The sequence below is a fragment of the Vulpes vulpes genome, chromosome 8, assembly GCF_048418805.1.
Source record: "Vulpes vulpes isolate BD-2025 chromosome 8, VulVul3, whole genome shotgun sequence".
Classification (NCBI taxonomy): Eukaryota; Metazoa; Chordata; class Mammalia; order Carnivora; family Canidae; genus Vulpes; species Vulpes vulpes.
This window is the reverse complement of record NC_132787.1, coordinates 20,597,365-20,615,651: the sequence shown is the minus strand read 5'-3', so window position 1 is coordinate 20,615,651 and position 18,287 is coordinate 20,597,365.

Sequence of the window (18,287 nt, the reverse complement as noted above, 5' to 3'; positions counted from 1 at the left end):
AGGAACAGCTTCCAACAGCAGCTAGTTTGCTGGGCGCCTCAATATCCCTGATTTATTCCATCAAATCTCCCTGCACATCTGCAAATAGTTTTTTCTTTAATTTCTCTTTAGAATTCCATCTGTGTGTGCCTTCTCCTTCTTGCTGGAGCCTTGATCAACATACCTCATAGGACTGTTGTAAGGATTAAATAAATAACCACATGTAAAGTACTTAGGACAGCACAGGGCACAGATTCAAGGCTATATGATTAGGTGTTGTTACCACAAAGGCTTCCTTGTCTTACTTTCCTATCAGTCCTGGGAGACACACCACTGAGGTTGCCAAAACAGGGGGGGGTCCTTTACTATATTTCTATTTGACTGGGTTCAACCCAGGTGACTTTTGGGTTTTTTTTTTTAAGAAGCTCAAATTGAGTTTTGTTTTGTTTTTTGTTTTTTTTTTTTTTCTATTTTGGGAGGTCCTTCTCCAACTTCCCTCTAAGAGGGCTTTAGCATGGGCTTGGGTAGGAAAGCTAGAACCAAACTGGCTCAGGTACAATGGGAAAATCAACAGGCGGAGACAGGGAAGGAGCCCAAGGAGCATCAGAAGATCTGAACACAAAAGTGGGTAGAAGCTAAGGGAATTAGTAATTCTGGCAAGATTTGGGCTCCAGGAATTGAAAGAAGAGTCTTTGTTTGGCAGGATGCTTTGAGGGTATGGGCAGAGAACAGAGGAAGATCAGATACCTAAGACAAATTTCATATACCTCATAATTTGGCCAAGGGCCAGCTGTTTTCCAAGTTTCTGAAGACCAGGTGGAGTTAAATGTTTGGGACTAACAGGATCTTATCTAAAAGCATGCCAGCTGGCAGAGTTCGAGCTCACATATTTATACTGGTGAAATCTAGTTCAGGCAGGAACTGAGACCATTCTTTATAAATAGGACTAAGGACCTACCTAGAGGATTAAGAAGCTGTTTACATCAGGGGATGACATACAGGCATGCAGGACAGCCTGACAAGATTCAAAATGAGCCCTGCCATGTTCTAACTATATATACAGCACTGGGAAAAGTCACTCAGGCTCACTAAGCCTCAAATTTTTAGTCTGTAAAATTGTTTTTTTTTTAAATTTTATTTATTTATTCATGAGAGACAGAGAGAGAGGCAGAGACACAGGCAGAGGGAGAAGCAGGCTCCACGCAGGGAGCCCGATGCGGAAATCCATCCTGGAACTCCAGGGCCAAAGGCAGGCGCTAAACCGCTGAGCCCCCAGGGATCCCTGTAAAATTGTTAATAACAGATCCTACCCTGAAAGTTGTTAGGAAACCTAAATCAGGGAATTTTTTTTTAAGATTTTATTTATTTATTCATGATAGACACAGAGAGAGAGAGGCAAAGACACAGACACAGGCGGAGGGAGAAGTAGGCTTCATGCAGGGAGCCAGATGTGGGACTCGATCCTGGGACTCCAGCATCACTCCCTGGGCCGAAGGCAGGCGCTAAACCACTGAGCCATCCGGGGATCCCCATAAATCAGGGAATTTTTTTTTAAGATTTTATTTATTTATTCATGAGAGACACACAGAGAGAGAGAGAGAGAGGTTGAGACACAGGCAGAGGGAGAAGCAGGCTCCACGCAGGGAGCCCGATGCAGGACTCGATCCCAAGTCTCCAGGATCACACCCTGGGCTGAAGGCGGCGCTAAATCGCTGAGCCACCCGGCTGCCCAAATCAGGGAATTTTGATGTAGTGGTTTACATAGCACCTGACACAGAGTCAGTGCTCAAAAATGTTTCCCTCCTGTCATCATCAGTGATCTCCATCATGGTTCTTAATGGTCAAATGGTAAAAATCTTGCAGGCGTAAGTTAATGAAAGAGTAACAGAGCTTATAAGGCACCATAAAAGAAATGGAAGATGCTATTAAATCAACCAGTTTACTTTTCCTCCTTTTGTCACAATAACAGATGCACGAAATTCAGGCCCAGGAAAACTGTACTTGTTAGTTAAACCTCGGGATGTATCTGCTCTTTAGGATAGTGATGTAAAAGTCAGGTTCTAGAATCAGACCACTTAGTTCAAATCCCAGCTCTAGGATTAAGAGCTGTTGGACCTTTGGACAACTTCCTTTATCTTATTAAGCTTCAGTTTTCTCACCTATAAAATGGACCAGTAATAGTTCCTGCCTCACAGAATCATTATGAATATTGAGACAAACTCTCAATAGTTTACTTCCAACAGATGAAAGTTGTGAGAGTTCTAATGGTAAGTAGAAGACATCCCTAAAAATATTTGGGAGATTTTACAATAAATTATGCCATAAAAAATTCTGTCATATTGGGTATTGACTAGAAAGAGGCATAAGGGTAATTTTTGGGGGTGATGAAAATGTTAAATTCTTGTTTGGGGTGGTAGTTGAATGGATGTATTGCCAAACTCATTGAATTGAATACTTAAGCTCTGTTAATTTTATTGTATGAAAATCATACTTCAATTAAAACAAAAGGAATGGTTATGAATTCTGCTCTGCACCTAAGATTTTATCCCATCTAACTCTTTATGTTAAGCTGAGAAAATATCATTGATAACATCCATTTAGAGAAGAGGTGAAGGAGATCCTATCGCCCACATTGTGCACAAAGGCTCTCTGTCATTAAAGGTACTATTTCTGCTCAAAGTTCATTTACTAGAAACAAGTAAGGGCAATAGAAAACCCTAGTCATGAGTTTGTTCATCAGATCCATGAGAATAGTGACTATAGGGCTTATCCCCACTGATCCGATCTTAGGGCTTATGTCTATTACTGACTAGAAAAATAGCTAGGGCAGAGTCACACCTGTTACCCAACAGGTGTTTGTACATATTACAAAAGGTTTATTAATGGTGGCTGTAGTCTTGCTATTATAGGAGTAAGGCATGTATACCAGATGAAAGAAAGGATGAACACATGAATGCATGGATGAATCAATGAACAAATAAGCATTTATTGAGTGACTGTTAGGCATTAGCTTGATTATTTAATGTAATTTAAATATTTTTTAAGAGATTGGTATATTTAAGAAAGAGAGCACACAAGCAGGGGCAGAGGGAGAAAGAGAGAAACTCGAGCATATTCCCTGCTGAGTGCAGAATCCAGGGCCATCCCCCTCCCCTCCCACCCTCCATCCCATGACCCTGAGATAATGACCCAAGCTGAAACCAAGAGTAGGATGCTCAACGGACCTAGCCACCCAAGTACCCCAATGTAATTTAAATCTTATTAAAAACTTGTTAGATGGGGATCCCTGGGTGGCACAGCGGTTTGGCGCCTGCCTTTGGCCCAGGGCACGATCCTGGAGACCCGGGATCAAATCCCACGTCGGGCTCCCGGTGCATGGAGCCTGCTTCTCCCTCTGCCTGTGTCTCTGCCTCTCTCTCTCTCTTTCTCTGTTACTATCATAAATAAATAAAAATTAAAAAAAACAAAAACTTGTTAGATGGAGTTATTATTTCCATTCTACAAATGAGAAAAGCCATGCTTAGAAGGTGAAGTGATTAGCCTAGGGAGGGTTCTACATAGCAATGAACCCCATATAATCTGATTATATCCTAAATCATTTCCATTTATTACAAATAATATTTTTTCTTTTATTTTTTAAGATTTTATTTATGTATTCATGAGAGACACAGAACTAGAGAGAGAGGCAGAGACACAGGTAGAGGGAGAAGAAGGCTCCATGCTGGGAGCCTGACGCAGGACTCAGTCTGAGGTGTCCAGGATCACAACCTGGACCGAAGGCGGTGCTAAACCACTGAGCCCCTGGGCTGCCCCAAATAATATTTTTTTTCTTAAGAGTTCCTATGTATTTTATTAGAGCTTGTATACATCATTTAGCATGCATCAAAACATTTAGTCTTTGTTTCAGATGCCATTCCAGCTACATCTGTTTAGGGCATTGATCAGCAGAAAGCTATGAGGTAGGATACACTTATGAAGTATTAGTCAATGTTTTCCCCTAAAATTTTTTCTACTTCTTCATTCTTACCCTCTTTCAAATAGCAGATAGATTATTTTGACTTCTGTTACCCCCACGCAGACTAGGTTAGCAGAAAGCAGAGAAAAAAATGAACTTCTTTTGGCATTTAATTCTTCAAAATTCAGGCTGCAAGGGGAGTGGGAATTATACAAGGCATAAATAAGTTGTAGAAGTTTCCTTGGTAATTTAGAGAATAAGTTCCCACCCAAGATTACACAAAGATTTCCCAGGTGTGGGGGAAGGAGACGCGTTAGAAAAAGTCAGAACGTGGCCGCTAAAGTAGCCTCTGAGCAGGGGCTGCCCTGCCTCCATCTCCCTCACCCATTCAAGTGTCAGATAGGGAGAGGGGATTACTGAAGCTCCAGATGGGCTTGTGGATTCTCAGATCAAAGGGAAAGAGCAAGAATGGCCTAAAAGGGAAATGACTGTGAAGTGTGGCCAACAGATAGATGTGAGGGGGTGGCCCTTGTGGGAGCCACAGCAGCAGGAGGTACTACATTCCCAGTATTGGCTGTCACTGTGGATCCCAGCATGGACTGATAATGGCCAGAGACTAGACGCAAACCCTATACCCCCATGTCCCACCCCTTGTCTCTTGTAACATGCTCCAGAAATTAGAGGCAACTCTGGGAAGTGTGGGAGGAAATCACCAATATAGCCCGATTTAGCAGAGATCAAGTTCTGCTGCACTGGAGGAATGAGGGCTCAAAACAGAAATTAGGTTATAAAAGAATAAATGTAGATTTCTTGTACGGTGAAGTTGGCGGACTGGCATTCATTTTGCTATGTTGTGTCATAGATGTGATAGATACAGTCATACTTCAGATCAGACGGAGAAGGGAACAGTACTTGAAGCATGCAAATAGAAATCTAGAGGGAAAAAATTCCTTTAAGACAAATGGTTTTTTTCAACTCGGCCCCTGTGTTTAATGCTATCATATTTATTGAGATCATCCTTTTTGTATAGCCTCAAGTTTATTTTTGTTTGAAAAGTCCTGGACCTTATTCTTCATAAGTTATGTGACCTTCTGTTCATACCCTTTGGAGTCTCTGATCACATTAAACTTTTGTCCTGGAACTTGTTTATTTTGAAGCAGAAGTTTCTAAGGTGAGAGTCATTTATTGGTTGAATTCTTTGCAAAAATCTTCCACTTCAACATAAACTAGGATATTCTTTTCATAGCTCTACACTCCACAGCAACAATGTGTTGCTACTTATGCAACCCCTAGTTTCCCAGACATCACCTGTCAGGGGATGACCCAGGGATGACCATCCAGATAAGGCAAAAACAAATTGGGGGAGGGGAAGTGACCATGAAGATGATTTCCTTGAAAAAAAAATGTCATTTGAACCTTTGAAGACTCAGTATTTCAACTGGACAGCTGGGTAGATAGGAAACAAAGGGGTCATGGAAGTAAAGAAATCTCTTACAATGGTAATTCAGTGGTCTAGGAAATAGGTACTGGTGTTTTGGACTAAGAGGGTAATGTTGAGACATACTTGATTTAGGAATATACTATATTTTGAAAGTAAGAACCAGTAGGACTTGGATATAGGATGTGAGATAAAGAAAAGGGTCAGGTTTGATGCCTGTGCAAGCCTGGACACTTACCTGGAATTTCCCGTGACTGGGAAAATGTGCCTTTAAAGGAAGTTTAAAAACGAACTGGCCAACTAGACACCAAACAGGAAAAAAAAAGAAAAGGAATCTTGAATGAATATCTTCTTAACTCAGTGAAAATTGAACCTGTCATGGAATCAACAGCAATAAAAAAAAAAAAAAAAAAAAAAAAACCATGGGATGCCTGGCTGTTTCAGTGGGTAGGGCATGCAACTCTTGATCTCAGGAGTGTGGGTTCAACCTCCACTTTGGGAATAGAGTTTACTTTTTAAAAAAGGGCAATAAAAACCTCAGTCTAACAAGGTATTTAACCCACCAATAAAGATCTGCATAAAGGGACGCCTGGGTGACTCAGTGGTTGAGCGTCTGCCTTTGGCTCAGGGTGTGACCCTGGAGTCCTGGCATCGAGTCCCACATCGGGCTCCCTGCACGGAGCCTCCTTCTCCTCTCTCTGCCTGTGTCTCTGCCTTTCTCTCTGTGTCTCTCATGAATAAATAAATAAAATCTTTTTTAAAAAGAATTAAAAAAAGATCTGCATAAAGTTGCATCTTATTTGAAAGCTACATGCAAAACAAAGGTCCCCAAATTTATGCTGAAATGTCAATTGGTTTTCTTACTCCATAAGGAGAGTTCAAAATGCAGTCCACCTGACTACTATAGGCTGGGTCCCCCTGCTGGCAACTAGGAAGATTACCTCTGTGTAACTGCGAGCGAACAGGTACTATTTTGACCTAAGCAAAATGTAGACTAAGGCCAAATCTCTTCTTTCATGTTATATCCCTTCTTTCTCTTGATGCCTAACTCACTTCCGCCAGCACCAACTAGCACCAGCACCCAGGGTTCCCACACAGCATCCCATCTACAGTCTGTATCCTAAGAAATAACATTTCATTTTCCTAGGACTCGTGAAAACCCTCTTTTATGTCCCATTTGTTAACATGATTTATCTTTGTAACCTGACAATGTGAAGCAAAGGGCTAGATACTTGAAACTTAGGTCTCTCAATGTAATGATTTTAACTCAATACAGGCTTTTTTTCTAAGTAGGAAAAAATAAGTGTAAAAATTTCAGATAGGACTACTGATGAGAAAGGCACACAGAACAGAAGAATATGGTTGAAGATATGAAAATACAAAGATTTCTCATCATGCCAGGCTATGCTGGCAAACACTGTGCCCACAATATTCCTTTTTTTTTTTTTTTTGCAAATTTCTTTTTTTTATTGGAGTTCAATTTGCCAACATATAGCATAACACCCAGTGCTCATCCCATCAAGTGCCCCCCTCAGTGCCTGTCACCCAGTCACCACCCCCCCCCCCGCCCACCTCCCTTTCCACCACCCCTTGTTCGTTTCCCAGAGTTAGGAGTCTCTCATGTTCTGTCTCCCTTTCTGATACTTCCCACTCATTTTTTTCTCCTTTCCCCTTTATTCCCTTTCACTATTTTTTATATTTCCCAAATGAATGAGACCATATAATGTTTGTCCGTCTCCAACTGACTTACTTCACTCAGCATAATACCCTCCAGTTCCATCCATATCGAAGCAAATGGTGGGTATTTGTCGTTTCTAATGGCTGAGTAATATTCCATTGTATACATAAACCACATCTTCTTTATCCATCATCTTTCGATGGACACCGAGGCTCCTTCCACAGTTTGGCTATTGTGGACATTGCTGCTAGAAACATCGGGGTGCAGGTGTCCCGGCGTTTCATTGCATCTGTATCTTTGGGGTAAATCCCCAGCAGTGCAATTGCTGGGTTGTAGTGCCCACAATATTCCTTAATTAGCCTTTGCCACTCCTACATCCCCCACTCACCTCTTCCTTCTCAGGGAAAATGGTGGTTGCTCTGATCTCCTGATCCAAGAAGACAATGCATGGTGAGTGAGCCAGGTGGCCAGGGCCCAAGAGAAAATATGGCAGCCCTTGTTTTCCCAGGAAAGTGCAGAAGAAAGCTTACAAGCCTGCAGTCTGGCTTTCACTACAAACAATAGAGGAGAGGTCAAAGGTTATTTCCTACCATGGTCACCAGGGAGACAGTCATCAAAATACTGAACTATCAAACTCTGCTTTTATGCCCAGAGCTCAAGCAGATAGAACACAGAGAAACCCACGTGCTGACAAGCAGCAAGAACCAAATTACAAGGTGTGTATAAAGGGAGCTCTGGTTCAGTACGCCAGCACTCAGGTTTGGCTTCTGAAGGAGATAAAATGGTCTTAATGCTCCACTGAAAGTACTAAGCTTTATTTAACAATTATTTCTAAGACAACTCCCAACACTTTTGAGCACGAGAGCTATTCCTGTTTGGTTAAGAGCCTGTGTGTTGATGGGCTCTTTAGTCTGTAGTATCTGACTTCCTTACACAGCTGTATTATAAGGAGATGTGCTCAGAATTCACAACCAAGATGGAAAATACTCTTTTTTTTTTTTCATCAAAACTTTATTTTCAAAGCAATTTTAGGTTCATGGTAAAATTGAGAGGAAGATACAAATTTCCCATCTACTCCATGCCCCCACATATGCATAGCATCCCCCATTACAACATTCCCCACAGGAACGATGCAGGTGTTACATTGATGAACCAACACGGGCACATCATAATCATCCAAAGTCCCTAGTGTGTATTACAGTTTCCTCTTGATGTTGTGCATCCTATGTGTTTGGACAAATGTATAATGAACCTGTGTTCATCATGAATGATATCATACAGAGTTCTTTGCACAGCCCTAAAAAAAATCCCTATTTTTAAAGATTTTCTTTCTTTCTTTACTTATTTGAGAGAGAGAGGGAGAGAAGGCACCCACGAATAGGGTGCAGGGAGTGGGGAGAGGAGGAGGGTCAGGGAGAGAGAGAGAGAGAGAGAATCTCTAGCAGAATCCCACTGAGCCCAGAACCTGCCCCTGTCCCGGCTCCATCTCAGGACCCTGAGATCATGAACTGAGCTGAAACCAACAGTCAGACACTCAACCGACTAAACCACCCCAGTATCCCAAGTATGTTCTTTATATAAGGAATTTATTTTTTTAAGATTTTATTTATTTATTCATGAGAGACACAGAGACAGAGAGAGGCAGAGACACAGGCAGAGGGAGAAGCAGGCTCCATGCAGGGAGCCCGATGCAGGACTTGATCCCAAGTCTCCAGGACCACACCCTGGGCTAAAGGTGGTGCTAAACCGCTCAGCCACCCAGGCTGCCCAGGAATTAATTTTTAAAATAAGACTGTTTTTGTGAACATGGAAATATACTAAAATTTGATTCCTTAGTTCCAAACTAAAAATTTTCTTTACTTCATTTTCCCACTCTTGTCTAAGAGTTACATATGTACCAATGTTTTACTTATTAAGCTACCTTTCTTGACATAACATATTTAAACCTCCTCTGAAAGATCAAAAATGCTCAAATGATTATAATATTTTCATCATCATCCTTTGCTCCCTTTTGCACCCTCCCCTCCCCCACCTTACATATCTCTTTTATGTCAGGGAGATGATTTCTAGCATAAATTTTATATGCTCTGTTGTGACATGTATTACAGTTTTGACTGAAAAGCTCAATGCAGAACCAGTAAAGTGGACATAGAGATGGTTTAATTTTTTTAAAATTTTTATATATTTATGATAGTCACAGAGAGAGAGAGAGAGAGAGAGAGAGGCAGAGACATAGGCAGAGGGAGAAGCAGGCTCCATGCACCGGGAGCCCGACATGGGATTCGATCCAGGGTCTCCAGGATCGTGCCCTGGGCCAAAGGCAGGCGCCAAACCACTGCGCCACCCAGGGATCCCGAGATGGTTTAGATAGAAGCTTCTAGCATTTCTATCCAGGCCCTCATTAAACTCTAATAATGAAATTATCTCTTTTTTTGTCTGTCTCCCACCAGAGGATTGTCAACAGTCCCTACAGATAGAATAGATGGGATTATTTTCCTCACTATTATATTTCTAGCACTTGGAACAATGCTGGACAACAGTGGGAACTCAATAATTGAATAAGCTGCTATTTGAGGTTTTCTTTCTTTCTTTCTTTCTTTCTTTTTTTTTTTTTTTTTGAGTACAGTCAACACACATTGTTACCTTAGTTTCAGGTGTAAAACATAGTCATTGGACAAGTTTATACATTATGCTATGCTCGCCACAAGTGAGCTATCATCTGCCCTGATACATAGTTATTACAATATCATTGACTATCTTCCTTATGCTGTGCCTCTTATCCCTGTGACTTATTCATTCCATAACTGGAAGCCTGTGTCTCCCACTCCCCTTCACCTATTTTGCTGGGGTGGTGCCATCACTGGCCATGAGCTACTCTCCCTCTAGTGAGGAGCCACAGTCAGCTACTGCTTTCCCAGAGATAATGGAAGTTTCTATTAGCAGCCATCAGTGACTCAAAGACATAAAACATTTTTAAGCTGGAAGAAATTTGATCTACATTGGCTACAAAAAGCAGTAGCTGAGTATAGGACTTCCTTCTTTGCTTTGGTTTGGTCAAGAAACTCTTGCTACAGCAGGTTTCATTGTGTTCCCTGGAGGGAGAAACAGGGATATAGTCATCTTTTTCTAGTGCACAATGTTTACCATCTTGCTATTGGCATCAAGAGTAGTTTATTCGAATGAATTTCCTAAGTGAACTATTTTCTAGAAATGTTCTCAGAAAACAATACCTGTTTCTGACCACAGGGCAAGTGATCAAGTCCAAGAAAAAATAAAAGATGGCATTGAGGAATGTTTTCTCTAGGTGTCAGCACAGCACACCTGGCTACATCCATCAGTGGGATTTACACCTTCCTTCCTTCCTACCTAGTATCAAGTATGAACCACTCCCAATACTTGTTTATTAACATTAAGTTATCATGAGAAATTTCATCCAAGTCTCATTTATAACTTACATTTCAGATTTCAGAGTTGGTGGTACAGATCCTAACTATAGCGAATCCTAAAAGCTAGTTGAGTGTCATGTTCCATGTGCCATGGATGTCACAGAGTTAGAACTACAGTCTAATTTACCTTGTAATAAATTCTCACCTACTCATTCTTGCTAAGCTTGGTCCAATTGTGTGTCATTTTAGTCACTGGGGTCCTTATGCTAAATAAGAAATGCTGCTGACAAAAACCAATTGCATCAACTTGGAATTTTATAAGACTATACCACATCCAGACTATTCCATATGGCAGATTAGATGCTCTAAATGACTCTCCAAATAAAACAAATAAGATGTTGGATAAAAATATCTTTTTAAATTCCTGAGACCTGGAAAGTAAATATTCAGACTTTCAAACCAAGTAAAAGCACTCTCTGACAGGAAGCAATGGCTTCTCACTGGGATTTCCAGCCTGAATTCATAGTGCCAACTGTGATCCAAGAAAACCAAAAAGCCAAAAAACAAACTTAAGCTAAAAATTTTATTCACAGTAGTGATAGCATCCCTTAGATGTCTAGCAAAAGAGAATAAAATCTAGGCCTCAAAAATTCACATAAAGACCCAAGGAAAAAGAATAACTAAGTTAAATCCCACAAAATTCAAGGAAGCAAGATGCCATGAGTAACAGATGGCAGGAACAACAGGGAAAAAAAGACTCCATAAGACTTCTAATGTTGGAACTATTAGACACAGTATATGAAATAACTATATATAATATGTTTAAAGGAATAAAAGTGAAAACTCAAAAAAATGAGCAAAGAACATGAGACACTAGGGATGAATGAAAAGATTTTTAAAGGAAGCAAAGAGAATTTCTAGAATTCAAAAATTGAATTGATAAAAATATCAATGGACAGGAATAATGGTAGGTTAGCTAGATCTGAAGAGACAATTTGGGAACTGGAAGAAAGATACAAAGAAATTCAGAATATAAAAAAAAGAAATTCAGAACACATCTCAGAAATGAAAAATTTGAAATAGAAATTCGAAAGACATAGAATGTAAAGAGATCTCATTAACATTCCAGAATGAGGTAATAGAATAGGTAAGAAATAATATTTGTCAGAATTGTTAAAAGACACAGACCTAAGAAAACCAAAGAAAACCAAACTAAAAAGGCAAAATGAGAGAAAAAAATAATCTGTACCTAGTTACAACTGCAAACATTGAAAGATTAAAATACTCCAAAGGCAAGCAGAGAGAAGCCACATTACCCACAACGGAGTAATAATTACTCACAATGAAATAACAATTAAGCCAACACCTGAATCTTCAAGCAATGATGAAAGCCAGAAAACAGAATAATATCTTCAATTGGCTGTGATAAACAGCTGTCTATCTATTAGTCTATAACCTTTAAGAACTAGGGGGACCTAAAATAATTTTCAGACAAATAAAAACTGAAAGGTCTTGCTACCAAAAGAGCTCACAGAAGGAATTTCAAAGGAAGGACTCGATTGCCAAAGAAATAGTGCTCAAAAACAGCAGGACTATGTGCGCAAAATAAAGCAACAGTGATTGTTTGTAATAACTGATTACATTGGGGGACACCTGGGTGGCTCAGTGGTTGAGTGTCTGCCTTTGGCTTAGGTTGTGACCCTGGGTCCTGCTTCTCCCTCTGCCCATTTCTCTGCCTCTCTGTGTCTCTCATGAATCAACAAATAAAATCTCTTTTTTAAATTTTATTTATTTATTCACAATAGACACACAGAGAGAGAGGCAGAGACACGAGCAGAGGGAGAAGCAGGCTCCATACAGGGAGCCCGACAAGGGACTCCATCCTGGGTCTCCAGATTCACACCCTGGGCCAAAGGCAGGCGCTTAAACCGCTGAGTCACCCAGGCTGCCACAAATAAAATCTTTTAAAAAATTGATTACATTGGTTGTAATATAATAAAAGTCGATGGCTATAAGTGGCCTCAAACATGGTAGTTTATAAATAATGACTGGTCATCAGGATTAAAACATTCTAAGGGCTTAGCATTTTTTGAAAGTAAAAATATTGAACTTTGTAACTGTAAACTCTGACAACTATTCTTATTAGAATAGCAAAAATTTAAAAAAAACAGTATATTACTTTTAAGTTAGTGCATATTAAAAAATCAGATAAGAAGAGGAAAAGAAAACTTAATGAATTTGAAAGGCAGCAATAGTGGGGATCCCTGAGTGGCTCAGAAGTTTAGTGCCTGCCTTCCACCCAGGGTGTGATCCTGGAATCCCGGGATCGAATCCCGCATGGGGCGTCCTGCATCGGGCTTCCTGCATGGAGCCTGCTTCTCCCTCTCTTGTGAATAAATAAATAAAATCTTAAAAAAAAAAAAAAAAAAAGAAAGGCAGCAATAGTGAGGATGGGAGGCAGAAAAGGTAGCACAAAGAAAAAACATAAGATTTATTTCTATAACCCTAATATTTCAATAACCATAATAAATGAAAATTTATCACAGTTTCCCATTGAAGGCAAAGGTCTGACTGAATTTTTAACATCTAGCTGTTCGGGGGTGCCTGGCTGGCTCAGTTGGTAAAATATGCAACTCTTGATCTCAGGGTCATGAGTTCAAGCCCCACATTGGGCATGGAGCCTACCTTAAAAAAATAAAAATCTAGCTGTTTAAAATTGGTACTCCTAAAACATAAGAATATAGAAAGATTGAAAACCAATGGGATCCAAACTGATAATCAATGAAATAAATCGTTCCCTGTCTTGTCTCTGAATTTTCTAGTTTTAGAATTAGGCTAAAAAGAAAAGACCCCCATAGTTACCATGAAAAAGCAGTTTCTAAGCAACATTGCATACAGTTGCATGCTGCATGCAATGCATCTACTCTGTGCTGCTGGCGTGCTCAGGGAAGAAAAAGAAGCAAACTCTAATCTTTAAAAGTTCAATACTTCATGAATTTTCTAGCCATAGATTTTGTATTGGCATGGTTATTAGATCTCGCATATAGAATGTCCTGTACTTTTGGAAAAGTACTTTAAATCAAGATTTTGAAACTATGGGATCATTCCTTGATTATTTACTTCTTCTATCATCTTGTTCACCAAAAGGAATACATAATCTTCAACTCTAGCAAAGCCTGCCTTAATTTAAATTCTAATTGCTACCACTTGTTGCAAAGTAATAGGGGGGAAAAAAACCTCCTACATATTTAAATGGATAGTGGCTTTGTAAGTGACTCAATCACATACTCTCAAGCTACCCAGTAATCTAGTTTCAGATTCTTTAAGAGTGTATATTATGAAAGGGAATTTGAAGTGTCCCATCTCTTCAAGCCTCTTGAGTCACTGAATTTCTTCCTTCCTGAGAACCAAGTAAGCAAGAGAAGTTACGTCTGTTATTGCCCTGAAGATTCCCACAGGGGAGAACAATTCACTCTAGAAATGTTCATGACACCTATAACTACAAAATCATAAAATGCAAGAACCAAAAGGGACTGTAGGTAGCTGAGTCTGATGCTCCCTCACTTAACAACTGTAAGCCTGAGACCCAGAGAAAAATGATTTTCCCAAGGTGTCCCACCTAGTTAGTTGCACATGGGACAAGAACCCCAGTCAAACTCCCTCCAATTCAAAGAACTTGTCACTATTCTAACACCTTCCTTTTATCATTCTGCAGTTAAAACTTCATTTTTTTTACATTTTAATTCCAGTGTAGTTAACATACAGTGTTCTTTTAGTTTCATATGTACAATACAGTGACTCAACACTTCCATGCAACATCCCATGTTCATCACAAGTGCTTTCCATCCCCATCACCTATTCTCCCCTCCCCCCACCTTCCCTCTGGTGACCACCAGTTTGTTCTCTCTAGTTAAGAGTCTTTTTCTTGGTTTGTATCTCTTGCTCGCTCTCTCTCTCTTTCCCTTTACTTCTTTGTTTTGTCTCTTAAGTTCCACATATGAGTAAAATCCTATGGTATTTGTCTTTCTCTGATGCATTCTATAGTTAAAACTTTAAATGCCTAATAAGAATACATACTGTAGACTAGAGGGAGCTTTATTTTCAGGACTCATCAGAATGATGGATTCTAACTTTCTTGGGTCATTATCTCCAAGGATAGTTCATGGGCAGAGAAGACTGTCAAGCTGTAGTAGACCCGCTGACTTATTTCTTTTTTATTTTTTATTTAATTTTTAAAATATTTTATCTATTCAGAGAGAGAACACAATGAGGAGGAGGGGCAGAGGAAGAGAAAGAGAGAGAAGCTCAGGCAGACTCCACACCAAGTGCAGAACCTGACTCAGGGCTTGATCTCACAACCCTGAGATCATGCCCTGAACCGGTCAAGAGTCAGATGCTCAACCCACTGAGCCATCCAGGTGCCCCCTACCACTGACTTCTTTCTAATGCATTCCCATTTATTTAAAGAAATGACACATGAGAATTTAAATAATGAAAATGTTTTAAAAGCAGCACACATTTAATTGAGAAGCATAAGGTATAGACCAGTGGTTCTCAAGAGGGAGGGAGCCATAGTCTTCTATGGCTGGGGGACCCTTCAAATTATACACTGTCCCTACGCCCATGTGCTCAGTTTCTAGTAAAAACCTTTCCTTTACCCATTGAGAATAGATGCATATTGAGCTACGGTTACAAAAGGGAACATTTTATCTCTTGGATAAATTGTTATGGGAAAAAAGTTGTGAACTACTACTATAAAAAGTGGTTTGGAAATTGTCTGCTAAGGATTCATGGATAGGTTTAAATAGGGTCTTGCAGATGAATTGATAAAGAAGATGTGATATATATATATATATATATATATATATATATATAGTCAGCTATCAAAAAATTGAAATCTTGGGGTGCCTAGATGGCTCAGCAGTTGAGCATCTGCCTTTGACTCAGGTCGTGATCCTGGGTCCTAGGATCAAGTCCCACATCAGGCTCCCACAGGCAGCCTATTTATCCCTCTGCCTATGTCTCTGCCTCTCTCTCTCATGAATAAATGAATAAAATATTTTAAAAAGATATGAAATCTTGCCATTTACAATGACATGGATGGAACTAGAGGATATTATGCTAAGCAAAATAAGTCAACAGAGAGACAATTATCATATGATCTCACTCATATGTGGAATTTAAGAAACAAAACAGGATCATAGGGGAAGAGAGGAAAAAATAAAACGACAAAAATCAGAGGAAGACAAATGACAAAACACTTTTAATCATAGGAAAAAAACTGAGGGTTGCTGGAGGGATGAGGGTGGAGAGACGGGGCATTAAGGAGGGCACATGATGTGATGAACACTGGGTGTTACATAAGACTAATGAATCACTGACCTCTACCTCTGAAACCAATAATATATCATACATTAATTAATTAAATGTAAATAAAAACATTTTTTAACCAAATAAATAAACCAGGTCTTGAAGAAAGCATAGGGTTTGGATAGACAGAGAAGGTGAAGATCGTTTCAGATATAATACTTGGTAAAAGGGCAGGAAAATAACCTTGAAATGTTCACTTTCCCCTGGAGCACAAGTTAATGAAGGGAGATAAGTCTGAAAGGATAGATTATGGTGAAATTGCAAAATATAAACTCCATAAAAGTAGGGGGTTTGCCTATATTATTTACTTCTGTACACCCAGCATCTAGAACAGTGCCTTGCACACTGTAGGCCCTCATGGATGTTGAATTAATGGGGCCTTGACTGTCAAATTAAATATTTAGAACATTATCTTCCAGCATCTAGACAGTGAAGAATAACTGATGATAGTAGTGAAGATGTGAGCCTAGAGCTCCAGCAAGAGATTGGGAGGAAGCTGTGGGAAGCTAGGGAATAGGAAGAAGACAAAAGTCAAGAACCAGCCTTCTAGAAACGTTCAGAGGGTGAGGATAAAGAAAATCCAGGAAGAGGGGCACCTGAGTGGCTCAGTGGTTGAGCATCTGCCTTCTGCTCAGGCCATGATCCTGGCGTCTTGGGATCAAGTCCTACATCAGACTCCCCGCAGGGAGCCTGCTTCTCCCTCTGCCTGTGTCTCTGCCTCTCTTTCTGTGTCTCTCATGAATAAATAAAATCAACAAATAAAAACAACATAGAGATAAGAAAACATCCAAGCCCATCACGGACACTAAAAGTAATATTAAGAATAACAGGTTAGTGAGGCACACCTGGGTGGTGCAATTGGTAGAGCATCCAACTCTTGGTTTTGGTTCAGTTAGTGATCTCAAGGTGGTGGGATTGAGCCCTGAGTCAGGCTCTGCACCCAGCAAAGAGTCTACTTGAGTTTTCTCTCCCTTTGCCCCTCCCACCCCTGCTCCCATGCTCTCTCTCTTTCTCTTTCTCTCTAAAATAAATAAATCTTAAAGGAGAAAAAAAAAAGAATAACAGGGTAGGTGTGCCTGGCTGGCTTAGTCAGTAGAGCATGTGACTCTTCATCTTGGGGTCATGAGTTCAAGCCCTATGGTGGATTCAGAGCTTACTTTTTTTTTTTTTAAGATTTTATTTATTTATTCATGAGAGAGGGAGTGAGAGGGAGGCAGAGACAGAGGGAGAAGTAGGCTCCCTGCTGACCAGGGAGCTGGATGTGAAGGCTGGACCCCAGGACCTGAGCTGATGGCAGATGCTTATCCAACTGAGCCACCCAGGTGCCCTCAGAGCTTACTTAAAAAAAATAAAAATAAAAAATCAACTGGATTTAACAACAACAAAAAAAAAAGTTTTTAAAAAAAAGGATCACAGATTAATAAGTCTGGGTCCAATCAAGAAACAGAAAACATGCACTAATTTGAACAGGGAAGGTTTTATATAAAGGATTATTAAACTAGAATAGGAGAGTAACTTTGAAAGATACAAAGAGAACTCTAGAGGGTACCTAGGATGTTAGAGAGTGCCCAAGAAAGGGAAAAGTTGGAGAAGGACCCACTCCCCAAGGGTGGAGTTTGGACCTCGTTAAAGAAGGTATGTTTGCCACCCATGGAATGGCAGCAAAGCTTGTTGGGTTACCCGAGCCAAAGTGGGCCACAGTCACCTGGCTGCCGCAATACCCTCCAAGGCACAGATGAGCCAAGGCTGGTTTACAGAGATAGTGCACACAGAGAGAGTCGAGGTGCCACCACTGACAGGATGTCTGGAACAATTTAATTTAGTGTCCATATAATAAGAGTTGTGGTGAAGTGGTCAACAGGGCCTGGCTGCCAAGTCACCAGGGGACAGTGTGTGGCTGATGCAGTGTCTCTGGATATTCCCTCCACACAACATTGATGTACCTCTCAGCAGGAGTTAACAAAGCAAAACACAGCACACTGACACCCGAAATCATCTTCTTCCTGCAATGTCTCTCCCATACCCTCTACTGGCGTTGTGCTCATCATAACAAAGAAATGCTGTAAAAAGCAATCCATGGGCAGCCCAGGTGGCTCAGCGGTTTAGCGCCACCTTCAGCCCATTGTGTGATCCTGGAGACCCGGGATGGAGTCCCATGTCGGGCTCCCTGCATGGAGCTTGCTTCTCCCTCTGCCTGTGTCTGTGCCTCTCATGAATTTAAAAAAAAAAAAATTTTTTTTTTAAAGAGCAATCCATTAAAATACCTAGGTGGCACAACTGGTTAGCTTCTGACTCTTGAACTTGGCTCACTCAGGTCATGATCTCAGGGTCTTGAGATCAAGCCCCAAGTTGTCTCCGTGCTGGGGGGTGGAGCCTGCTTAAGATCCTGTTTCCCTCTTCCCTCCCTACACATGAGTGCGTGGATTCTCTCTTTCCAAAAACAAAACAAAATAAGGCAAAAATCAATCCATTCTCACAAAG